The sequence below is a fragment of the Physeter macrocephalus genome, chromosome 11, assembly GCF_002837175.3.
Source record: "Physeter macrocephalus isolate SW-GA chromosome 11, ASM283717v5, whole genome shotgun sequence".
Taxonomy (NCBI): Eukaryota; Metazoa; Chordata; class Mammalia; order Artiodactyla; family Physeteridae; genus Physeter; species Physeter macrocephalus.
This window is the reverse complement of record NC_041224.1, coordinates 137,685,795-137,712,734: the sequence shown is the minus strand read 5'-3', so window position 1 is coordinate 137,712,734 and position 26,940 is coordinate 137,685,795. Positions and strand designations below refer to the sequence as shown.

At 40.2% G+C, this 26,940-nt stretch overlaps 1 long non-coding RNA gene across 2 annotated transcripts in view; it reads right to left on the bottom strand.

Annotated features, from left to right (window-relative positions):
- LOC102978820 (uncharacterized) overlaps positions 1-26,940 on the bottom strand; it is a 198,616-nt gene that overhangs the window by 38,035 nt on the left and 133,641 nt on the right. For both annotated transcript variants that reach the window (XR_008618674.1, XR_008618673.1), the window contains one exon: positions 5,408-5,514. This is a non-coding gene — a long non-coding RNA (uncharacterized lncRNA). The remainder of the gene's footprint in view (positions 1-5,407; positions 5,515-26,940) is intronic.

Genomic DNA, 26,940 nt, shown 5'->3' with positions numbered 1-26,940 from the left:
CAGCCACTATGGAGAACAGTATGGAGGTTCCTTAAAAAACTAAATACAGAATTACCATATGATCCAGCAATCCCACTGCTGGGCATATACCCAGAGAAAACCAAAATTCAAAAAGACACATGCACCCCAATGTTCACTGCAGCACTATTTACAATAGCCAGTTTGTGGAAGCAACCTAAATGCCCATCGACAGACGAATGGATAAAGAAGATGTGGTACATATATACAATGGAATATTACTCAGCCATAAAAAGGAACGAAACTGGGTCATTTCTAGAGACGTGGATGGATCTGGAGACTGTCATACAGAGTGAAGTAAGTCAGAAAGAGAAAAACAAATATCATATATTGATCCATATATGTGGAACCTAGAAATATGGTACAGATGAACCGGTTTGCAGGGCCGAAGTTGAGACACAGATGTAGAGAACAATCGTATGGACACCAAGGGGGGAAAGTGGCTGGGGGTGGGGATGGTGGTGGGATGAATTGGGAGATTGGGATTGACATGTATACACTAATGTGTATAAAATGGATGACTAATAAGAACTTGCTGTTTAAAAAAGTAAATAAAATAAAATTTAAAAATTTGTTTTAAAAAGGTAGTTGAGACAGCATGTATACACCTTTTTAAAATAGTTTGGTAAAAATATAAAGACAGAAAGGAGTAGCTAAAATACGTGTATGTGTATTTAAAATGATTTTTCAATTATCAAACCACATCACCAAGAAATGCAAAGCCTACAGTAAAAAAAGAAAACAGAATCCCTCTACCCCAAAACAAATATGGTTAAAATATTGCTTAAAAATTGATTAAATTTTTCTTCTAACATTTCTCCTACAAGAACAATAATAATTACTAGGTGCCATTTAGCAAGCTCCTATGCTAAACTGTTTTCTAAATTCTTTAAAAATGTTCTTTCAATGGACGAATGAATAACTAAAATGTGGTATATACTAATACAATGGAATATTATTCAGCCTCAGTAAGGAAGGAAATTCTGACGTATGCTACAACTAGATGAACCCTGAAAACACTATGCTAAGTGAAACAAACCAGACACAACAATACAAATATTGAATGATTCCACTTATATGAGGTACCAAGAATAGGCAAATTCATAGAGACAGAAAGTAGAACAGTGAGGTGGCCAGGGACCAGGAGAAGGGGAGAATGGGGAGTTATTGTTTAATGAGGAGAGTTTCTGTTTGGAATGATTTAAAAATTTTGGAAATGGATGGTAGTGATGACTGCACTATATTGTGAATGTACTTAAAGCCACTCAATTGTACATTTCAAAATGGCTAAAGTATCAATAGTAAATTTTATATTATGTATATTTTACCACAAAAACCTATTCTCATGCAAATCTTCAATTCTATGAAGATGAGTTATACAACTAACAGATGGATTTGAACCCAGGCAATCTGACTACAGAACCTAGGTTCTTTGCCCATATTTTTAAAAAGAAAGAGAGAACAGTATAAAGAACCTCCACACTGATCACCCTGTTTCAACAATTACCTGCTTCTGGCCAACCTTGTTTCATCTGTTCCCTTACCTATTCCCTGCCCTGCCTCTAGGATATTTTGATGTAAATTTCAGACATCATGTCATTTAATCTGTAAATATTTCAATATATAGCTCTAAAAGAATAATTTTTTAAAAATTATAACACTTTAAAAAATCTAACGATTTCTTAATATCATCAAGTATTCTGTTACTGTTCACGTTTCCCCAATTGCCTTACAAATTTTTAAGTTTGTTTGAATTAGGACCCAAATAAAACTTACACACTGCAAAAAAAAAAAAGAAAAAGCACTGGTCTTGCATCCAGCTCCCCCTGTGTCACGTGGAACAGACTACTTAATGTGTCTAGGATCAGGGAGAACAGATGCTTCATGGATGTTTGGCAGGTTAGTGATATTGTATGTGAATGTGTCTAAAACAATATCTAGCTTTTTATTTTCTATCTCAGCCACCTTCTGTTCTGACACTGCATTTATTGCAACTTGTAATTTTATTATTTTGTGTTTTGACTTAGTTATTTTTATTGTTTTTGCTGTTGTTTATATCCCTCACCAGACTATAAAATCCCTGAGAACACAGAGCAAGGCTGTCTTGCTCACATGTGTCCCCAGAGCCTAGTGCATAATAAGTACTCAATAAGAATATTTTCAATAATGTATTAATTCATTCAATAAAAATTAGATTCTCTTGTTCTTTTGACCCCCTGGGTAAGTCAAATATTCCTGAGCTAGCAACCAAAGCTGGGTGGCTTTCCTGGGATACTCATTGCAGCATTTACACCCAAAACTACTGAGAAAGGAAACCAGTAACCTCAGGCAATCACTAGACACGGTTCTGGTGTTTATCTGATGAGATATTACTAAGTCACTCACCTAGGAGCAACTTTAGAATGAAGCAATCAACCAGCTCACTCCTGGAGGACAGCAGAGTAGGGACGTGTGGCTCTGGTCCCTCCGCCTGCCCCTTCTAGGAACATCAGCAAGACCCTCTGGTCCTGGGGGTAGGCTGCTGGGAGAGCAAGCTTCCAGTAATTGCAATGCTGTTTCTTCAAGAGATGGAGGGAAAAGCATTTCAGTAATAAGCAAAGAAGAGGGAAAATCAATAAGGATGTGTGTAATGAATTTTTGTTTCCTGAAATAGCCTGGCAGGAGCCTTGCCAGGAAAAGTTAGGAGTAATCAGTGACAAGATTAGAGACACAAATCCAAGAACATTATTCAGCTCTGCAGGCTCCCCTGGTGGAAGAATGTCAGTGTAAGGAATTACAGAGAGCCCAGGCTTTGTCCAGAAAGACAGTCTGTAAGAGAAGCTGGACAAGGTAACAACAGTATCTACTGGGGAGGAAAACTGTGCTTCTCTTGCCACTTGGAATTTGAGAGGGGTCTGATCAGGTTGGACAAACTGTAATGGTTTTTGAACCCTTCAAGTCAAATAATCGTCCTCCATTAATATTACACATATTCCGCGTTTGGGCTACAACATAATGGTTATGAGCAGATTTCAACTCTGTCATTTACTACTCATTAACTGTGTAATCTTGGGTAAGTTACTTAACATCTCTGAATCTCTTCTGCATCTTCTATAAAATAGGGAGCTAACAGCACCCATGTTGTAATACAGCTGTTGGGAAGATTAAATGAGATAATATGTCAATCATGGTGCTCAATGCCTGCCACAAGGTAAACACGCAATAAACAGTAGTTATTATTGTTATCATCATTGTTAACTAAGCCCACTGTGCTGAGTCCTTGATAAGATCACTGGGTCTTTTGCTAGACTGTTTGTTCACCCTTAATGGGCTGGCATCGTGTTTTCATCCTAGAACACCCTGTACCTGGCAGAACCAATAAACATTAGCCCAACAAAACTGTTGAACTGAAAGCTAGAAATTAGGATAAGGAGTTTCTCACTTTAATTTTCTCCCCTGTATATCTCATCTTAGTTTGTGTCTGTGTATGCATGGTTCACCTGAAAAATAGAGGGAATTCCCTTACAGGGACTTCAAACATCTAACAACTCACTCACTGATGACAGAGCAATTAGCCTCATATTAGCACTTTTTAAAACCACTCTGAAGTAATTTCACTTCTTGCCATAATTATTTGCAACATAGTGAAGTGGTTCTGAACCACATTATCATCATTTTGTTAATTCCTGTAACTAAAGTTTTAAAATCAATTTTATTTGAGGCACAATTTACATGTAACAAATAGACACATTCTAGTGTACTGTGCAGTGTGTTTTGATCAATTTCTACACTCGTGTAACTACCAGATAAATCATAATGTAGAAAATTTCCAAACAGGCTCCCTTGTGCTCTTTCCCAATCAATCCCTACCTCCACTTCCATCCCCAGACAACCACTCTTGCATCTATTATAGATTAGACTTGTCTTTACTAGAGCTTGATTTAAATGGAAATATACCATATGTAGCCTGTATTGTCTGGCCTCTTTTGATCAACATAATGTTTTTGATATTCATTTATTTTGTTGCATGTATCAGTAGTACATTCCTTTCTATTGCTAGGCAGTATTCCATTGTATGACTATAATACATTTTTTAAAAAAATTGATTCACCTACTGATGAACATTCTAGGTTGTTTCCAGTTTTTCTTACTCTTATGAATAAAGCTGCTATGAATATTCATGTACAAGTCTTCTGACATGTTTTCATTTCCCTTAGGTGAATATCTAGGAATGATATTCCAGGGTCATATAAGTGTATGTTCAAGTTTTGAAGATACTGCCAAACTATTTTCCAAAGTGTCTGTGCCATTTTACATTCTCACCAGCAGTAAGAACTCCTGTGGCTCCATACATTCTCCAACATTTGGAGTTGTGACTACATCTTAAATGACTTATTCTATTTTACTTGGACCTTCTGAGAATGTCTTCTTCTCTCCCCCATCCCTCCAATTTCTAGAACCTCTACCCTTCCATTTAGTGCCTCTGGAGGGCAGAAGTAAGGTTAAAGTGTTTATTATTAAATTCCAAAACTTGTTTTAAATATATTTTAAAGTGCTCATAGGGAAACAATCTAAGTGTTCATCAATGGGTGAATGGATAAAGAGGATTTTCATGTATATATATATATATGACAATATTATTCAGCCATGAGAAAGAAAGAAATCCTGCCATTTGCAACAACATGGATGGACCTTGAGGACCTTATGCTAAGTGAGATAAGTCAGACAGAGAAAGACAAATACCAGTACTGTGGGATCTCACTTATATGTGGAATCTGAAAAAGCCAAACTCATAGAAACAGAGGGTAGAATAGTGGTTACCAGGGGCTGGGGGGGTGGGGGAATTGGGGAGACATCGGTCAAAAGAGTACAAGCTTGCAATTAGAAGATGAAGAATAAGTCCTAGAGATCTAATGCACAGCACAGCGATTATAGTCAATAATACTGTATTGCATACTTCAAAGTTGCTAAGAGATGAGATCATAAAGGTTCTCACCACAAAAAAAATAATAATTATGTGACATGATAGAGGTGTTAGTTAATGCTACAGTGGTAATCATATTACAATATATAAGTGTATCAAATCAACACAACTTAAACTTACACAAATGTTATATGTCAATTACATCTCAATTAAAATAAAATAAAATGCTCAAAAGATGTCAGAAGCTCATCTACCAGAGAAAGTTCTTCCACAGCAGGATTGCTCTTGTTTATGTCACTATAACCCACACATACAAATATACACACTTAAAATCTTCTTATCTTTGGGCAAATGTGGCTCTGGAATAATTTAATTACAGCAGACAAAGGAAAGAAGAAAAAACCTAGCTTCCTTTAGACACTAAACTATTAGCTTCCAGGACCTTATTTTCAACAACTGCTCAGAAAATGGAATTGTCTGGCTCACCTTCTGTGGCGTCCTTCCCTCTGGGCTTGTTTCCAGTCATTCTTGAGCCCGGTTTGGCCTCCATATTGCATGCCAGTCACTAAATTCACAGTAGCCAACCACGGCACCTGTAAACAGATTTGTTGCTTCATAAAATTTATTGTCTAGGCTGTGTTTCATTCAGTGCTATCAGTTCTTGTTTTAGAAAATAAAATCTCAATCTGTAGCAAAATGAAGAACACACACAAGGTATTTCACTATGAGGATTTTGACTCGGGAAAATAAAAGCCTCATGTACTTTAAATTTCCAAGATTTCAACATAACCATGTTCTTTCTAGGATTAAAAGAATAATAATAATAAACAACAAATCTTTGTGATGGAAATGCCAAGGTCTTTTTACAAGATGTGTAAATGATTTCTTAAGGCAAGTAATGGGGTCTATCAGGCTCTGAGGTTCAGATCATGTTTGGATGGTCAGATTATATTCCTTGAGGAGCCTACAGTTATTTTCCAAACCCCAAGTATAGGAAAATGCAAACCTTTTTTTTTTTTTTTTTTGCCAAATACTTCCCAGTTTTAAAGCCAAGTAATTTAAGGAAGATGTTTATGCCACTACTCCTTTCTACTTAAGTCGTTAAATGTTGTATGCCATAAACTCTTTGATACCTTTGAAAACTATTTGCAAGGGCTTTTCTGAGTTCTTTTTCTTAGAAACAGAACATTTTTATTTTAAGAGTAAATTAGCTTGAACATCAGAAGTTTCCACTTCAGGTGAAAACGCTGAACCCAGGAGGTCTGGGTGAGTTATGAACTTGACAAAATGCATGCTCTGCCATCCCCAGCGATCAGTGCAGCTTCCAGCAATAGAAATGCAATGGTCAAACGCTGCAGGAGCAGAACATGGCCAATCACTGTGACAGGCAGGTGATCAATAATGCTGTCAACCTCTTCTTAAGGTTTGGAAGGATAGAAGCCCAGGGGCTCCTCAACACTCCAGTAAATGAACAAAAACAAATGCCTCCACCACAAAAACAAGACACTACAAACCCAAGCTAGAAACTCTCATAAATGTGAAAGGTTTTTTGCATTCTTATATATAAGCTGTTATATTTTTTGCAAATAGTAATACTGTTTCACAACTGCATTACTATTTCATAACTATATTTACTATTATATTTCTTATTATATAACCATATATACTATTACTATAATATTACATACCATATATAACTGTTATGTAACTGTATACACTGTTACATTTCATAACTGTATATACTATTTCATAGCTACATATTACCTATGTGTATACATGCACACACACACACACACACACACACACACACACACACACATATATAAAAGAAAATACATCAAAATGTTAATAGCAGTTGTCTTTAGGGATTGGCATTAGAAGTCTCTTTATGTTTCTCTTTGTGCTTTTTATTTTTCAACAGTTTGCATAACAAATGTGTATTACTTTTATAATAAAAAAAAAAAGGTCACTCAAAAAGTTAAGGGGCTTCCCTGGTGGCGCAGTGGTTGAGAGTCCGCCTGCCGATGCAGGGGACACGGGTTCGTGCCCCGGTCCGGGAGGATCCCACGTGCCGCGGAGCGGCTGGGCCCGCGAGCCATGGCCGCTGAGCCTGCGCGTCCGGAGCCTGCACTCCGCAACGGGAGAGGCCACGGCGGTGAGAGGCCCGCGTACCACAAAAAAAAAAAAAAAAGTTAAGAAAAAAAAGATGAAGATGAGAAACAAAATCTAACATGACCCAGTTGGCACAGTGCGTTGGACTTGGCCTGGGGAAGGGCCTTGAACTTTAAGCCCTGGACACAAAGTTTAGCCTTGGAGCATTCAGCGTCCTACATGAGGCTCTGTGGGCATCTGTATGGGAACCCAAGCTCAACTTGTCTTCACCTCTTTTATTCCAGGGACACTGTTAGGGACTCAATTACTTTACAATGCCTGTTCTTCATGGGAAAGCAGCCCAGACAACTGATTAGATTATTTTTAATCCCTTATTTAGAAAAGCCCAAGTTGCTACAACTGATGTTCTATCCAACTGGATGAACACAAAGTGAGTAGCCAAAAGGTTCAGTAATTGCTGTTGCCAGAATATATTAATTACTCAGACAGAGGTACAGCATTTTAAGTCCATGGAATTCACTGTCCACTGTACCAAGCAGTAGAGAAAAAATATCAAGTAGATTCAAATCTCATTTGAAGAATGAAGAGAAATAAATATGTTAGCATTAACACAAAGGGTAATATATAAATAAAGTAAAATTTCTATTAGAGCTATTGATTCTGCAGAGTGTATTAAACCAAAGGTAGTATCAGGAGAAGGTGCTGCGACCTATTCCCTGAACTAGACCCCTCAAGGCAAATCTGAGCATCAACAATGTTTGGCTTAAAACAATGATAAACCAGAATGACAATGTGTTAACTTCAGTGAGAAATCCATTTTGTATGGGGACAGTAATATATCAATCCATGTGACTAGTTCATGGCATAGTGAAGTGCATAGGCATCTGAGCTAGACAGATCTGGGTTCAAGTCCTGGCCCCTGCACTTAATTGCTGGGTGACCTTGGGTAGACATTGATCCCAAGGTTTAAGCGTTGGTAACAACAAAATGTTACTGAGGTGTTTTGCATTAAATTAGATAATGCATACAAAGCACTTGGAACATTGTCTACATATGGTGAGAGCTCATTAAACGTTAGCTATTATTATCCTATTTTATAGAGGAAATTCAAAAAGGTGGAGTAATTTGCCCAAAGTGCCCAGAGATAACACACAGATGTGAATCGAAGTGAACCAGGTCCTCATATACAGCTCACAGATAATGAAAAAGAATGATAATAAGTTCCATATTATCAGAAGGAGACTCAAATGTATTCTCATTTCTGTAATATTTATAATCAACCCTGACCCATGTTGGGGGAGGAAAGAAAAATCTCTCAAATTACCTTTTAAAGGTAATTTGAAACTGCCTGACTTGAGGGTGGCATATTCAGTTGTACAAGATGTACACTGCACAACTCTAGAGTTTGCCTTTTACACAGACAGCAGCCTTAAGGATACCAGACTCAAGAACTGCAGAACCACTGTTATGCTAAATTGCAGAAGCTACATATTGTTAAGGAACTCATGTAGATATAATCAGAACTTGCTATGATTTCCAGAAGCACAGGGAATAGTGCTCAGTACCACTACCACCTCTTTTTGCAATGCTAAACAGTTCTCTCTTCGGAAAGGACAAAGCACTTTTATAAATATGCTCATAATACCAATTGTTACTTGGGTAGTGCTTAGTCACAACAGGATCCACTGTTTAAAATAGCTCTGGGCCAAAAACCTAAAATAGGATTTTGATATACAAAATAAGTGCTCTGAGTGATGAAATGATTCTAAGAGAATTCTTCTATGAAGCAAGAACAGGCCAGTCATCAATATTCCCCAGCTGCCAGGACTGGGTGGGCTGTCCAATTGTGGGCCTTAGTTAGAGCTAAGGCTCACCCTCATTGTAGTATTCATTGCCGTGCTAAGCACGTCCGCCTGTGTCCTGGGAGCTTCCCAAGCTGGGAGGCTCTGGCAAGCCAGAAGGACTGTGTGTCTCATCTCTGCATTACCAGTGCCTGGCACAGAGCAGGGTATCAATAAACGTTCAGTGAATGGATGAATTTATAACTTCTGAGGAGGCCTCTCTGATTATTAACAGATCCCATATTTGTAGAAAATTTTGTTGCGAAACTGAAGTTTTGTCAAAAATGAATCAGAATGACTTGCCTGACCCAGGGCTGATGCTAAAAAGCTTTTCCTCCCACATCACAGCCAGCAAAGGAAGGCCAGGCACCAGAGAAAAATCCCAAGACTCTTTGGGATTCTCATGATATTGGGTTCATCCCAATCTAGTCCAAGAAGACATGATCTGTTCTTCACTTGGAGTAAGGCATGAAGTGGGCTATCTCTATTATAAGTCTTCTCCGGACGTCACTCAGTGACATTTACCCTTCAAAACTGTCACCAGAGCTATGTTCTTTCAATTGAGTCCCTTCTAGGAGGACACCGTAATAACCGTACATTTACCTGTTTTTGGCTTCCTGAAAGTCTGTTATGATGCAGGCAGAACAAATCTATTTCCACACTGTGTTCAGTAGCCTTCCCCCCACTCTTTTGGCCCACTGCTATTTTTTTAAAATATATAAAGGGGCTTCCCTGGTGGCGCAGTGGTTGAGAGTCCGCCTGCCCATGCGGGGGACGCGGCTTCGTGCCCCGGTCCGGGAGGATCCCACATGCCGGGGAGCGGCTGGGCCCGTGGGCCATGGCCGCTGAGCCTGTGCGTCCGGAGCCTGTGCTCCGCAACGGGAGAGGCCGCAGCAGTGAGAGGCCCGCGTACCGCAAAAAAAAAAAAAATATATATATATATATATATATATATGGAAAATATTTTAAATATAATAATTAGTAATTATAATAATGACATAAATAATTTTCGTGACAGACACTGCTAGGATACACACACACACTACTATTATATACAAATGTGTGTGTGTGCGTGTGTGTTTACACAGTAGGCCTTTGGTACCTGCAGAGGATTGGTTCCAGGACATGCCCCCTGCAACGGATACCAAGCCTTCTATAAAAAAGGCATAGTACAGTTGGACCTCCAAATCTGTGGATGCAGAGGGCTGACTGTATATGCTAAAAAACTTTATATATTTAAAAAATCTCAGGAAGTCCTTAAAATAACAATACCGTGTTAGTTCTGTTCACCAATTCAATTCAATTGATGGCGAATCTGAGGCTCACTAACTCCCACTGTCACATAAATAATAAGCAGTGGCATGTGGATCAGATCTCAGACCTACCTATAGCCCAAACCCCACTCTTTACACTAAGCTTCACCAGTAAAGCCACAAAGCTGCCCCCATCCTGTTAGGTTCTTAACATATCTTTTAAAATTCATGCAATACCCTCCCAACCTTCCAGCCTCCCAAAAAATAAGTAACCAAATAATAAGACTGTCTCCCAGGGTGAGATTCCATCTGAGCGATGAAGGGTGCACACCTAGGGCTTTGATTTAATTCTCTTGCACTAAACTGATTAAGTGCAGAGCAGTTTAGAATCTTTTATAATTTTATTAGATTAGATCATTAGATTTCAGAGATGAAATGAATGGAAGCCTGACCTGAGACTAAAACAGCCAAATCCAGCTGCATGGAAGGTTCCTCAGGGCTAGCTTTCAGGACTCAAACACCCAATAATACTGCAAAGCATGACACTCTGAACAACAAGGATAAAATTTCGATATTAAAATAACTTTTATGGTGCCAGGAAATACAGTGACATGCCTTTGTCTTGAAGCAACATGCTTTTGCTTTAGTGAAACCATAGATTATCGATTCTCAGACTCGGGAACACTGTCCTAATGGATTTGGTCTCGAGTTATATTACTACTACAGCCATTAACTCATGCAACTAAAAGCAAATGACTTCACCTCCTTGTGCCTTATCTCCCTTGAACCTTTCCCGAAGAATTTAGAAAAATGAGGTTGTTCAATTAAGAAAACATTTGAGTCCACATGTAAAAGACACAGTAAAATGGAATGTGTAGCTGCTTCTTATGCTTCTTGCTGGATTCCCGGGGTCAGAATTCCTTGGGCAAAGCCATTTTTGTAATATTTCAACAGACACAAAAATAGCATCAGGTGCATATCACACCTGGCTCAGTCCTGAGATGGTCATTCTTCTCTATCGCTATACTCATTCTTGAGGTCCTATAAAATGTTCAAAACCGGCCACACGGAGTTCTCTCCCAGGCCTCTAATTTCTAGCCCTAATTCCTCAGCCTGTCCTGAATTTTATATCTCCAGTTAACCATGGAATATCTCTACTTGGATATAAAAATTAATAATCCAAGCACTGCTTTGCCACCCTCCTCTCCCAATTTCTCCTTCCATCCGTGGCACCAGGTTCTCCAGGCTCAGAACCTCATCCTTTTTCGCCTCCCACATCAGATCAGTCACCATGTCCTGCTCATTTTTGTTGCTATTGATATCTCCCTTTTTATTTCTTTAGTTCCACTCTTCTTAATCCAGGACTCTTTACTTTATCTCTAATTTTTTGGCAGTTGCCTTCCACCTCATCCAGATTCCTCTGATTTTTCTCTATATTATTCTACACATAGATCCATAAGAAAGAATTCTCCTCTTGACTGTCATATAAACTCTGATTTCCATTATGGGGCCTTGCTCTTTTATCTGTTCTCCCTACTCCATTACCCTCACAAGCTTCTTCTGCATGTTACAACCTTAACATGGGCCCTGTCCTCCAGACAAGCTTATTTGTGTTCTGGCTCCAACATACTGCTTGCTTGTTCCTATTATTGGTATTCCAAAAGAATTAACTGAATCAAAGAATGGATGGATGGATACACAGAATGGGTATACATGCCCAAACCTGAACTCTCCTCTACTATCTCTGTCCCTCACCACAATAATCAGAGCAAAATACATTCATAAAGTCTTTGGAAATGGATCATCTTCACAGATTGCTGCTACTCAGAATTGGTGTTATTCTTCCCTGGGTTCCTGTCTCAGACACATGATTTGTAGTTTCACGTGTGTGTGTTCTCCTTCCTTGTGGCAGAGATTGCTAGCTCTTTACCAAACCCAGTTCCCTCTTCTTATATGTAACTGGGCATATAACTGGACTACATTTCCCAGCCTCCTTTGCAGTTGGCTAGGTGTAGCCATGTAGCTACTGGACCATGGAATGTGAGTGAAAGCAATGCAGGCCACTTCCAGGCTGTGGAAGCTTAAGACCAGGTTGTACCTCTCCATGCTTCTTTTTCTGTTTCCTCTGGGGTGGGGAAAAGCGAAGAGCAAGTGGCTTTGGGAGTCAGGTGTTGAAGATTGCAGAGTTGCCACCAGCCTGGGCCCCCAAAGAGGAGAGTTAGCCACTAACCTGGAACATTTTCCTGGATGAGAGTATAAAAACTTCTGTATTTCTGGGGCCACTGAAATTTTGCTGGATCTTGTTACAACAGCTCAGCCCTCTCTAAATAATTCATTCCTCAACTGGATCAGGAGTGCCCTGATCAGTTGCAGCAGCATGAGCAGTCAGGACTACACCTGGATGTGAATCAGAGCTGCGGAAACACCTCGAGTAGGACTAGATAATCCAGCTGAAGGTATAAAGGAAGGTGAACTAGGCTGAGCTTTGGGATTCCTCTTAAGTGTGGATGTAGGCTGAATCACGGACAAGGAAGAAAACATTTTAGAAGAATTAATATGTGATCAGTGCTGGAGACTGTTGAGGCAGAAGCTTGGAGAATGGATTAAAATAGCACCAGGGATCATTCTCACTGGGTTTGGTTCTATTGCTAAGTTTGTAAAGAACATTGGGCTCTGTTCTAGAAAAGCACAGGCTTTTCTTCTAATCATACCTGGTAAACCTTTCCGAGTCTTATTTCTGCAGGTTCATGATTACTTCCTTATCTGTGCCGTCTCCCAGGGATAGCACAAGGTTGGATTGAAATAAAGTCTTCTGAGTCCCTACAACAGGATAGGCTAGAGTCCTGAAAGCTAGGTTTTGGGCAGGGCTTAAACTCCATTCACATTGCCAGGACAGCTCAGGCCAGGCGAAGTGGCAGAAGGCTAAAGAAACTCTGTTCTGGACCCCTGGATTAGACCCCCTTCCAGAGGACTGAGGGCACATAGGAAGATCTGAGGCTGGTGAAGGGGTGCACTGGAGAAGCATTTTGGCATTGTGCCAAGGCAGAGGAGAAAGCAATGGAGGTAGGATGGGTCTTTAGGTCACTAAGGAACTGAAATTTGTAGATTTCAGGTTCATTCATTGGAAAAACAATTATACAACATCTTTTAAGTTCCAGGAACTACAGATGTAGAATTTTGATGCTACATAAGCATCTAAAGAAGCAGTGTACCCATTTTTTTAATAAAGCTAAATGGAAACCAAGAACAGAGCATATGGCCATATCTCTCCACCACAAGGTCTTCCTTTGTTGAAATTCTTGAAATTTTATACAAGTGTTTCAGCTGGGCTACTTTGAAGTCCCCATCTTGAACAGTCCATGGATAGGAAGGGGATGAGGTAGGGAAAAGCAGCAGCACAGGTAAAAGCCATGACCTATGGGTAAGAGGCATCCCCAACCAGTATGTCAAGGTGTAATTATCAGCATAAGAGTCTCTACTGTGACAGCTGGAAGAGTGGCAGATCAGAGAGCTAAGAATTGCTCTTGAATGAAGAGTCTTCTTACTGCAGGAACTTGATTAGCAAGATGAAATCCAGACTGGGCTGATGGACAACATCATTCCCTGGTCAAAAAGCCAGGGGTTCTGATGTCCTCAGACCAAAGCTGGAATTCCAGTTTTAATGACAAAGCCTTGGCTCTCCAATCAGAAGCTAGGCAGACATTTGTCTGGAAGTTAAGAAAGAAGACAAAGAAGGGTCATTACATGTGACCAGAGTCAGCACAAAAGGATGCTTGGTTCCCTCCATCTGTTATTGGGTCTCAAGTGAAGCCTTTCTTGCCAGCAATGTTCCCACAAGATCAAGTCATTCAGTTCTGTAACGAGCTTATGTCAGGTTATAACTTATGGCCCATACTGAATCTAGATGCTCTATACCTACAGTGTGAAGAGACATCTTAGATCCCCCAAATTTGTATGACTAAGGCCGATGATGCTTTCTTCACTGCTAGAAAAACATGCTCTTGGGAAAGGAATCATTAAACTCAACCACTCAAGGGGAAGTGACTTTGATAATATGATATAGTGTTCATTCTAGGGATGTTTATACTTTAACCAGCCATGAGAAGTCTTTATCTCAAAGAGTCAATCAACCAGGTTGAAGAACTGGGAGATCAACATAAGTCTAATAACTAGGCTCTCCCACATGTTCACCTTTCACCAGATGGGCATATGTAGGGAAGGGTTGAGATGAGGATTCATGGGATTTTATGTACGGAGAAGAGCAGTGAAATAGAGGTTAAGGACAAGGGTCTATTCCCACTTTCAAGAGTAAATAGCTGTAGGGCAATGTCCAAGCCATTTAGCCTTTTTGTAACATATTCTGCATAAAATAAGAATAACAATACTTTTTGCTCTTACATGGGTATTATGAGGATCTAATGAAGTGCTAGGTGTGGATAATTTTACTAAATACATATGAACACAAAACATATTATTGTGCTAATGTTCCCAGCATGCGAGTGTGTGTGTGTGAATTTGTTAAACAGCAATGTGGAAAGTAACACAATACTTTATACTTTACACAATACTTTACAATAATAATTCTCAGCTTGTACCCCACCCAAGCAGCAGAAGGTGACTCTTCCCATCAAGGAAACAAAACACACACAGATGTACTGAGACACGGAACATGCATGTAGGACAGAGAACTCAGGTTAGAGAGAGAGCTGCCAGGCCAAGAAACAGATCAAAGTTAACCCATGATAAATAAGTAAAATAGTCAGACAGGGATTTATTGAATCTCTGCTGTTAATTTCTTTAAAAATAGCCTCCCACAAAAATAACTGACAAAATCTTGCTATTGGGTTGGCCAAAAATGTTCGTTCGGGTTTTTCCATAACATCTTACAGAAAAACCCAAACGAACTTTTTTGGTCAACCCAATACTTAAAGTAAACTTTAGAAAGCAGAAATAGGAATAACCCACAGATATCAGCAAGTGATTTGAAACAAGGATGCTAATTCCAGGGCAGACAGCCTGGTAAGGTGTGATGGAAACCAGGAGTATGATTCGTGGCCTACAATAAAGTGTAATAAAGGAATGGGTGACTTGTCAGTTTCACTAGCTGACTACTCCAGAGAAGGACGGCCACAGCTGTGCCATCCATGGTGTGAGATAAGCAGCATTCACAGCCTGCTTTGGTGCCACCACAGTGCCAGGTTGGAGCATTGACAGCCAGGACCTGGGGCTCAAGGATGAACCTAAAAGGAGGGGGCAGCAGAGATGCCCCAAGGTGCCTGAGAAGACAACTTCCCTTCAGCAGTACTGTGAGTTTACTCCTCCCCAGATGAAGGTTGGCTGGGGTCCCAGTGATTTCCTGGGACGGGCTGCCCCAGACACTATGGAGACCCTCATTCCTTAGTGCACACCAGGCTGGTGTGGTCTCAGGAAGCAGAGTGCTTGTGTATTACAAGAGAACAACTCTCCATTTTAGAGTTAAAGAAAAACTTAAGGAAGTGAGTGACTGCTTTACATAGTCTGCTTGCACCCTGCATGTGCTTCACAACTTCAAAAACAACTGGAAGGCAAAAAGTTAATAATAGTTAAACATTCAGATAGAGTTGGAAATAGACTACTTTTGTTCCTTAGAGTCTGTGTAGCCAGCTTATGTCTTTCTTTAGCAAGGGATGAGGGACCACAGAAATTGCAAAAGAAAGCTTCTAGAGAGCAGTACTTGGTGAGCTGTAATACGTTTACTTATGAATTAGCCTTTAATCAACAGATTTAATATTAATTAATAATTCATAAGCTGCTCCTTGCATAGAAATGACATAATTATGTCTCTGATTCAACCCAAAGTGTCCACTGAAGAATGTGTAAAATGTTAATTAGTAGTGAAAGGCAGTTAGGAAAAAAATTCTTTTAATTATGTAATAATGCTCATTACAATGGGTGATCAACAAAACTGCCAAATTAGTCCTCTGGTGGCATTTTTCTACATATAGCAAATAAACTTTTGTTTGAAGAAAATGTGTGTTTGAATAGACCAATTTTGAACTGCTTTCCTGAAAGGAGCAGCAGTAAATCCCAGAAACAGTTAGAAATGATCTTGTAATCTTTCAATTCTGTGAGCCAATAAAGATGGGTCAGATAAAGGAAGGAAAAAGTCCCAAGTATTCCTCCAATAGTTGAACAAATGCTCAAAACTTCCCCTGATTTGAATCAATGTGATATTATCTTTTGGAGACCTCAGCTGTTTCTGAAAGAGTTCAGGTAGCAGAAGCATTATTATAAACAGGGTATTAATGCAGCACCTATTGAATACAGAACATCAAAGAAAGAGAAAATGTGATCCCTGCCTTTTATTGATAAGACCTCAAAAACTGAGTCTCCATCCATCCTACATGTGTGAGCTCCACGGCCAAGAACTCACCAAACACATATTCATGAGCAAAGATGCAACTTCATCCATCATTCATCATTCACTCACTCATTCATTCTGCAAAAACGTACTGATTGCTTTCCATTTTCAGGCCCAGTGCCAGAACCACAAAGATGGCCAAAGCATGACTTCTGCCCCCACAGAGCTCTCGGAAGTAGTCTGAGGAGTAGATCTGAGGTCTGAAAGTCAAACCATCCTAGACTCTCATACATTGTAGCCCCATCCTCACCACATCATAGCCATGTGAAGTTGGGCAAATAACTTCCCTAAGGCTCAGTTTCCTCATCTACAGGAGGATGATCTTATCCACTTTGTGGGGTTCTTTAAAGGTTTCAATGGGTTAATAATGTAAAATGCTCAGCCTGTGCGTGGCAGAAGGCAATGCATAAAGACTGCCTCTTCCCTATCCTTCACGTCTTGGGTGGTGGTGATTTGTCAGCTTCAGCTGAATTTAATACACCTTATGATATAAAGACATTTAAGGAATGTCTACGGAACTTAATTCAAACTAACCAACATTTGTATTAAGTGCTGCCCTAGATTCAGGAAATATAAAGGGGAAATCTCTAATCCCTCCTGCCAGGAGTGTCAAACTTATTTCTCCTTGTCTTGGGCCTTGCGCCCGCACTTTCCACCCATTCTACTTGTCCTCATCCCTCCTAGGACTTTGCCTCTATTAGGTTGTCATCTGTGATCAGTTCTCTAGTCCTGAATGCATCTCTCTGGCCACTTTCATTCCTCCTCTCCGCAAACCCCCAGGTCCTGACCTCTGCTGCCCATCAGAACCTCTGCTCAGGCCTGCAGAGGCCAGGCTCATAATGCCCCTGCAGGGGCTCAGGTCAGACTGTCCTACCCCAATGAAGAGAGTGGAAATTCACTCCCTCCCCCACCTTACCATAGTCCTTTCCATCAGGAAGCAAAAGAACACAGCTCTGCAGACCCTGGCGCTCCAGCCGGGAGCAGGAAGTACAACCCTTTGGTCATCCCACTCTGGCTCAGCCTCTGAGGGTCCCCTTCCAGCTCACTCCCACCAAACAAGTGCCCAGTTGGCCCTGGAAGAGTTGCAGAGCCTTCAGGCTCACCTCCAGATGAGTGCAGAGCTCCAGCAACTGAGTGGGGGCAATTGAGAGGTCTTGGGCACTTTCTGATATTCAGGGGCTCAGAGTGCCTGGCCCACAGATGGTGCTTAATACGTGTAGAATGTACAAATGCATGAATCTGATATGTAGGCCACCTGCTGTCTACCAGCCTACCCCAAAGCTGGGTATGACCAGAGCTTAATCACCCAGCTTAAGCAGACTTTCTGAGACCCACTCTGCCAGAAGGCTGTGGGTCAGACTTCATGGCTCTAGCAGAGGCACTGATCCATCCTGGGGCATATGAGTCCATGACAAATGCCTAGACCCTGAACTGGAATGAGATGAGTCTGCCATGGTGGACATGGTCCAGGCTGGATCAGGGATCCATCCAGGAGCAGCTTGCCCAGGCTGAAATGTATGAATCCATGCCTAGAGTAAGCAACTGATGCTGCTGAGATATCCCTACCACAGTTTCCTGCTGCCAGGACATCCCTAGTTTAAAAAGGAGGGTCACAGCAATCCCACTACTGGGCATATACCCTGAGAAAATCATAATTCAAACAGATACGTGTACCACAATGTTCATTGCAGCACTATAGCCAGGATATGGAAGCAACCTAAATGTCCATCGACAGATGAATGGATAAAGAAGATGTGGCACATATATACAATGGAATACTACTCAGCCATAAAAAGGAACGAAATTGAATTGTTTGTAATAAGGTGGATGGACCTAGAGTCTGTCATACAGAGTGAAGTAAGTCAGAAAGAGAAAAACAAATACGCTAACGCACATATATGGAATCTAAAAAAAATGGTACTGATGAACCTACTGGCAGCACAGGAATAAAGACGCAGAGGTAGAGAACAGACTTGAGGACATGGGGTGGGAAGGGGAAGCTGGGACGAAGTGAGAGAGTAGCACCGACGTATATACACTACCAGATGTAAAATGGATGGCTAGTGAGAAGCTGCTGCATAGCACGGGGAGACCAGCTCAGTGCTTTGTGACCACCTAGAGGGGTGGGATAGGGAGGGTGGGAGGGAGGCTCAAGATGGGGGGGATATGGGGATGTATGTGTATGTATAGCTGATTCACTTTGTTATACAGCAGAAACTAACACAACATTGTAAAGCAATTATACTCTATGAAAGATATAAAATTTTTTTTAAAAAATAAAAAAATACAAAGGAGGGTCAGGGACTGTGCATAAAAACCAGGAGATGGGCACGAGCCCAGGGCAGGTGCAGAAATACTCTGAGGTTTGTTAGATCTCAGCCAGTTCTTCTACCTGCCCTCCTCACCCAGAAATTGCTTTTTTAAAGGGATATAATAAACAGTGAAGAATAGATTGGATAGACAGACGGATGGATGGTGGTGGATGGATGGATGTATGGATGTATGTATGGATGGAGATACAGAGGGAGGGGGTTTTAATTCAAGATACTTTCCCAGAAGTATGAGCATTTCAAAAGAGAATATAAACCTTTACGATGGAAAAGCCTCTATATGGAAATCCATGGGACAGCCCAGTGGCCAGCTACGTGGCAGCCATCCCTCAGACACAGGTTTTCTAACTCCAGGTCATCATCCCAGGCTGCACTTATATATGGCATTATAGCCTTAGGGAAATAAATACGGAAAATTAGCTACTCCTGTTTTTAAAAATTCATTCCAAGACACAAAACGTGCTATAGAACCAAAGTTGAGATAATAATTTGGGGACAATGATGACAGCATTCAGACAATTGAGACAGGAGGCAACATGACATTTTTTGACTCATAAAACCATTTTCCTATTACCCAAATCCAGTTTAAGTACACACAACAGCTGCTGATGGTGCTGCGTAATTTCCTAGAGGTACCTCCTCCTGAAGAGAGAAATTTAAACCACGGCATCAAATCCTGGTGAACTGTGGCCATCAGCAATGACCCTGAGGCTAATCAGATCTCCATTCTCTATAAGTAAAGATGCCCAGAAGTGCTGGATATGTTTGGGTGGCCTCCTCCTGGAGCTACATTCATTTTGACGCTATAAAACCACAGCAACCATTTCTATAAAATTTGGATAATTCCAGTTTCTACATTATTGGTTTTCATTAGGATGGCTCACATATCAAACCTAGCTGTAAAATATTAAATGAGCAGTAAAGACAGATTCTTCCACGACAGCCTCCTCAATGCTCACCCCTGGGGTCACTGCAGGTGCTGAGTCGCAGGCATGGCAATAGGAACATTTTTGCCGTCCCTCTATGATCACTAGCCATGTGAACTTGGGATGCTGGTTGGCTCTGTAACTCAGATATTAGCTGGAGTTTCACAGCTACTTCAGATCCAGATAAGATGGGTTTACAACCTTTACCAAAGCCCAAAGCCCTGTCCGCAAAATTCCTCAGCTCCCCATAGGCTTATATTTCTATATTCTCCTTGACCTTAAATTTCCTGCTTCTGCTGAAATTTTATTTTTCGCTTGGCATCCCTTGATCTCATCTGGAATTGACCCAAACTTGGTACCCACTCTCCAAAATCCTCAGCTTCAAAACAAGTTCAAATAATTATTATTAACAACTAAGATTTATTGGGTGCTTACTGTATATCAGACTCTATTCAGAGCACTTATGTGTATGTTTTCATTTGATCATCCCAACAACACTTTAAAAAATATCCAGAATATTACCTGTAGCAGAAGCAAGATTTGGGGATCACAGGAACGTGGCATCACATTCTGCACAAAAGAAAAACAACTTATAATTGTTGTCTTGGTCTGTCTGGCTTCCCGGGTCTTCAGCTCTTCACAGGCTCTATCTATCCCCTGTGGCAAGCCCTCCTTGCAACCTCATCTTATTGGCTTCTACTGTCTCCCATCATAAATTTCCTTCTCACTTATTCTGTTTGGTATTAGTCTAGGAGTCTTATCTTATGCAGGGAAATCCTGCTTACTTAGAGCACCTATTTCCAAATCCTCATGTACGAAATGATTGTGGTGCTCAGCAGAACAAGGTGATTCACTCTGCACAGTGCGGACTTTCCTGAGAAGGTATAGCTGGGATTATAAAAATCAGGTTTGGTTGATACCTGTGTTATGGTTCTTACTTGTTGTTGTTATTATAACTGTAATCCCCAAGAAATCAAGCCAAACATCAGGAATAGAAATGGACTCATTTGTGGACAATCACTTTTAAGATTTTTAGTTTAAAGCTTTTGCATTGATAGTGCATTTTCATGTTCTAAATTCAAAGAGTTCAAAGGATATATGGTGAGAAGGCTCCCTTCCACCCTGGTCCCCCAGCAAGGGAGTTCTTTTCCACTGACGGGAATAAATTGTATCAATATTTTGCATATATTCTAGGGATACTTTAGGCATCTACAAACACACCCTTTTAAATTTCACCCTTCCTCTTTTTATTACAATGGCTTTAAAATGGTAGCATACCATGCCACTGTTAGGCACTTTGCTTTTCTCAATTGACAATAGCTCTCAGAGGTCATTCCACATCAGTATATAAAGGGTTCTTCATTCTTTGTTACAGCTGCATAGTATTCTTTTGAGTTCCATAATGTATATAAGCAGTCCCCGAAGAGGGGATGTTTAGGTTGATTCCAATGTTCTGCTATTATAAACTATAGTTCAGTTAATAACTTACACATATATCATCTCACATATGTGCAAGGGAAATGGCTTTTGGAAAAAACAATCATGAGAGAAGTGCTGTAGAGAGAAACAGAACCTATCTACAAAGCTACACAGATGCAAAGCTACCAGGTCTCTTACACTTCACAAAAGAGGAGTGGCATCCAAGTGTGTTCCCTCAACTCCCTCCTCTCCCTTAGCATCTTCACTCATTTCCTGCTTCCTTCCAGTCTCAGAGGAAGGCCTGCTGTATCAATGATGTCTTTTTCCATCAGTTATCCTCCCTCTTTTGCTTGCTACCTTAATCCCTCCCTCTGAATTCGTTCCTTCCACTCAGCCTACAAATATGCTAAGTCTACCAAGCTGAAAACAACCAACTAACCAACACTTCATTGACTATTATCTCTTGGTTGTCTAGTCCAGTTTTTTAAGTTAGTATTTGTGGAGCACTCATTATTTGTCAAGCACTATTCTAAAATCTTTACATGGATTAACTCATTTAATCCCTGACAACCCTATAAGGAAGGTACAAAATTATCTTGCCCAGTTTTTGTTTTTGTTTTTAATGAGGAAATAGGCACAGAAAAGTTAGGTGACTTGCCCAAGGTCACACAGCTAGTATATGGCAGAGCCAGGGTTTGAACACAGCATCCTTGCTCCAGAGTTCACAAGCTTGATCACTACACTGCCCTTTGCCTGCACACTTCTCAACAGAGCCATCTCTATCAGTATGTCTGCTTCCCACCTCTGACTCACCCCTTAACCCTCCATTCTTACTTAACTAACTTCTACCCTTGCTACTCTCCTTAAATTCTTCTGGAAAACTACCAGTGACTTCCTGAGAACCAAACCTAAAGAATCTCATTTTACAAATGTTATTTTCTAGTCATTACGCCAAGCAAATAGAAAAAGTACAAGACGACACAATTTTTACTCTCAAGGAGCGAAGAGTTTTGTACATTAGAAAAGGCAATCACGACACAGTGTGACCTGTGTAAAAATATAAATGTGCACAAGACACAGAAGAGTGTTTACCCCACGCTGAGTGGTCCAAACACGCTTTGTGAAAGAGATGGTACCTGAACAGCATTTTGAAGGGTGAGTAAGAATTTTCCAAGCAGACAAAGGTAAAGAAATTGTTCCAAAAAGATTGCAAAGGACAGATACTGTTTGAAAGGCTTAGGTTCAACGTTGTGGGGAATAAGCAACAGTTGACTCTAAGAAGATGGGAACAGGAGGGTGGGACTGATTGATAGAGGATATGGTGGGAGAAGGGGCTGAAGAGTCAAGAAGGACCATAAATGCAGAAGAAATAAAACCAAAAGTAAACAAATGGGACCTAGTTAGACTTAAAAGCTCTTGCACAGCGAAGGAAACCACCAACAAAATGAAAAGACAACCTACAGAATGGGAGAAAATATTTGCAAATGATTAGACTAACAAAGGGTTAATACCCAAAATATACAAGCAGCTCATACAACTCAATATCAAACAAAAACAAAAACACATACACACACAATCCAATCAAAAAATGGGCAAGACACGAATAGACATTTTTCCAAAGAAAACATACAGATGGCTAACAGGCACATGAAAAAATGCTCAACATCCCTCATTATTAGAGAAATGCAAATCAAAACCACAATGAGGTATCACCTCACACTGGTGAGAATGGCTAACATCAAAAAGTCTACAAATAGCAAATGTTGGACAGGGTGTTGAGAAAAGGGTACACGCCTACATTGTTGGTGGAGCCAACAGTGGAGCAGCCACTATGGAAAACAGTATGGAGGTTCCTTAAAAAAAAAATAAATAAACAACTAGAAATAGAACTACCATATGATCCAGCAATTCCACTCCTGGGCATATATCTGGAAAAAACAAAAACACTAATCCAAAAAGACACATGCCCCTCTATGTTCATAACAGCACTATTTATAATAGCCAAGGCATGGAAGCAACCTAAGTATCCATCAACAGATGACTGGATTAAGAAAATGTGGTATATATATATATACAATGGAATATTACTCAGCCATAAAAAGGAACGAAATACTGCCACTAGCAACAATGTGGATGGACCTAGAAAATATTATGCTTAGTGAAATAAATCAGACAGAGAAAGACAATACAATGTGATATCACTGATATGTGGAATCTAAAAAATAATACAAATGAATTTTTATACAAAACAGCAATAGACTCACAGACATAGAAAACAAACTTCTGGTTACCAAAGGATAGCGGGGAGGAACAAATTAGGGGTATGGTATTAACAAGATACTATACATAAAATAGATAAGCAACAAGGACTAACTGTACAGGGAACTATACCCAGTATCTTACAGTAACCTATAACAGAATATAATCTGCAAAAAACCTGAATCACTATGCTGTATACCTGAAACTAACAAGAGGGAAGGAGCCAGCACTACCTCAATCCTCCCTATTCAACTCAATCTCCCCTGGAACTCTTGTGCCTGCTATAAGCCTAGTTCATGCTCTTTTCATAACTGTTATAAGAATATGCTAACTGGTTTCTCCATCTCCATTCTCTCTCCTGCTGGTAGGGCATATGTCCCAACCCTACTCAATTATTGCTATGATTTCCCACGGTCTTGTGAACCTGCTTTGATTCATATCTGGCATTTCAGACTTGGATTCATAATCTGAATCCAAGTCCCTTCTATCTTATCCTTAACCTGCTCCTCTCCCCACCCTCCATTCCAGTTCAACTGATCTCCCATTTCACCCTTATCCACTCCGAGAGCATTTCTACTAAACGTGCCCTCTCCATTCCCATTTCCCTACAGTATCTTCTCCAGGAATCCTTCTTCCTGGACCCGCACTCCTCCAGGAGCAACTCATTCCTCTTCTAGACTCATGTAGTGTTTTGTCTGTACCTCTCTTTTGGTCTTTTTGGCAATATAGTTATTTGTGTATTTATTCAACATTCAACAAGCATTATTTAGAATCTATGACATGCCAGGCCCTGTGCTAAGTATACAGTGGTAACCAAAACAGGGTGCAGGGCAATTTCACACCCTAAGGAACATCTGACAATATCTAGAGACATTCTTGGTTGTAACAATGTGGGAAAGAAGGTGCTATTGACATTGAGTAGATAGAGGCTAAGGATGATGCTAAACAGCCTGCAAGGCACACAATAGCCCTCACCCAACAGAGAATTATCTGGCTCCAAATGTCAAAAGTGATGAGGTTGAGAGATTATGTACAAAATGCACAGGGGCGGGTGGGGGTGGGAATCTGTTTATTGTTTAGTTTAACATCCTCCAAAACACCCAACATAGTAATTTGATAGATAGCAGCTCCTAAGTATTTTCAGGAATAAAAAATGGTACCCTTAGGATCTAGAAAAGGGATAAGTTTTAATTAGAAAAACCAATAAGAAATATTAATTTCAGAGGGGAAATCATAGCCTAAACTTCTCTGTTATGGGTATGGTAAATTAAGTTAGTATTTTATGTTCCATTGTTGTGTTTTCTTCATTATAATATTTATCATGTAAATCCACCAACTTACATAACTCACAGGGAAAGTAAGGGATTAATTAAGCAATTTCAAGATGCATAAGTACATTAATATTAACAAAATATATATGGTGGTGGAGGAACACATTAAGAGACATAAATCAAAGATAATATAGAACAAACTTACTAGTGGAAAACAGGCTTGCAATGTCTAGAAATGTTTTTCTTTTGTATCTAATAATGTGACAGATTCCTGGAACAATACTCCTGTTCATTACAGGGCTATTAATTTCATCAGATGTACCTTGTGTGAACTTGCTTTATTTCATTTGTGTATATGTGAAGGGTCAATAGAGGTCACTGCCATGACAATGACTTGGCATATCCACAGCTTTTGAAATGGTTCTTGTACATCCAGCAAAGACAAACATCTGGCAATGGATGGGTTCAGGATGTGCTAACAGGGCCCACACACAGACATGCATTTCAGGGTCAGGCTAAATGGAAGCTCCAGCCAAGTCCAGACTCTCCCCCATAGATGGGGCATTTTCCTCCCCGGCTATCCAAGGGAGATTTTAGTCAAAGGCATAAATCCTTAAAATTCCAGCCTTAGAAGTATACTGAGAGTTGATCTAATCTGACCTTTTCATTTTACAGAAAGTGAAACTGAGGCAGAGGAGTTTAAGTGAGTTGCCAAAGGCAGAGAGCTGGCTAGCAGATGCCCTGGTTTGGATGCCTGCTGACTCCACTAATTCTCCCTGCATTTTCTTACCATTATATCCTTCTGATTTTAAACACATCTCCTACTACTAAACGGAGATTCCATTTAATATGCCAGTTGCTACTCACTTGTCTCTTTATTTCATGTATTATTTGATTTCGAATGCATTTTATAGTTCAAAGAGGCTTTGTATATATACCTTTAACCAAATATGGATGCATCTACGTATTGATTTGTTCAGTTGTTGATGTCTAATGGTCAGTGTTTGTGTAGCAGCCAGTGTCTAACCAGGAAAATGGAAAGTATTCCAGGTATTTCAGAGGGGATTTAATACAGGTAATTGGTTACAAAAGTGGAAGGACTGAGGGGCCCAAAATGCAAAAAAATATTCCAATTTAAGTAAGCCCCTAGAGGAGCAAAAGGGAAATTATGTCCAAGGGGTTCATGTACACTGCCACTGTCAGAATCTGGCTGCTGAGCAAGAACCAGGGGAGGCACCTGCTGCCCACTGATACTGCTTTCACTGCTGCTACTGCTGCCCAGAGCTGGAAAATGAAATAGCTCCTCCCTTTCTTCCACCTTCCAGTCACCCATCAGTACCTCCCACCAGCAGAATCTAATAAGCCAGCTGGCTAAAAAGTCTGGGAAATGTAGTTTACAGGCTTCCCGCCCCCAAAGTAGAGAGATGGGTGAAGAAGGATCGGTAAGGACCTGAGCAACCACAGACACCATCTGGCGCACCCCCAATGGAAAATCCTTTGTGTGTCTTGTGCAAGAGCAAGCTGCACATGTATTTAAAACTGTCCTCATTGTTGCTCCCACATCTGCCAATCTCCCATCATCTTTTATTCCTTCCTCCCTTCTTCACATATTACATGCTAAGCAAGGCATGTGGCATTGGGAATACAAAGTGAACCAGACAGTGTTCCTACTCCCACGAGGGTTAGATTCTCGTAGGGGGTGAGACAAACAAACATTCTGAGCTCTCCCTAATTCTTTCCTTTCCTGATTTTTGTTCATGCTTTCCCATTCCTAACTTTCCCAGGATAGCAATTCCCTTATTTAAATGACATGCCAACGCTGCTTAATATTCATGCTTTAGAATGCTGTTTACACTTCTACTGTGAATGTAAATCATTTGTCTAATAGGACGCTATTCCAAGATTAAGAGAGGATACGAGTTAATGAGTGTGTGTGAGTTCCAGAAGTATGTTTGAATTTCATAGTCTTATCCTTCACAGCTGAGCCTCAGATTCAGTTGAGGCTTTCTGTATTTTCATTATAATCCATTTGAGGGGTATTAATAAATAATAAGCTTTGTCAAAACAAAAAGGACAGAACTATAGTTTATAGAATTTTCTCATAGATCCTCCCTGAAAAGTGCATAAAACCAGTTTGTTCACTGATTCAAGTGAATGAACTGACAGTTAACCATGCGTTGCTGCTGGGTACTGAGAATACAGAAGAAA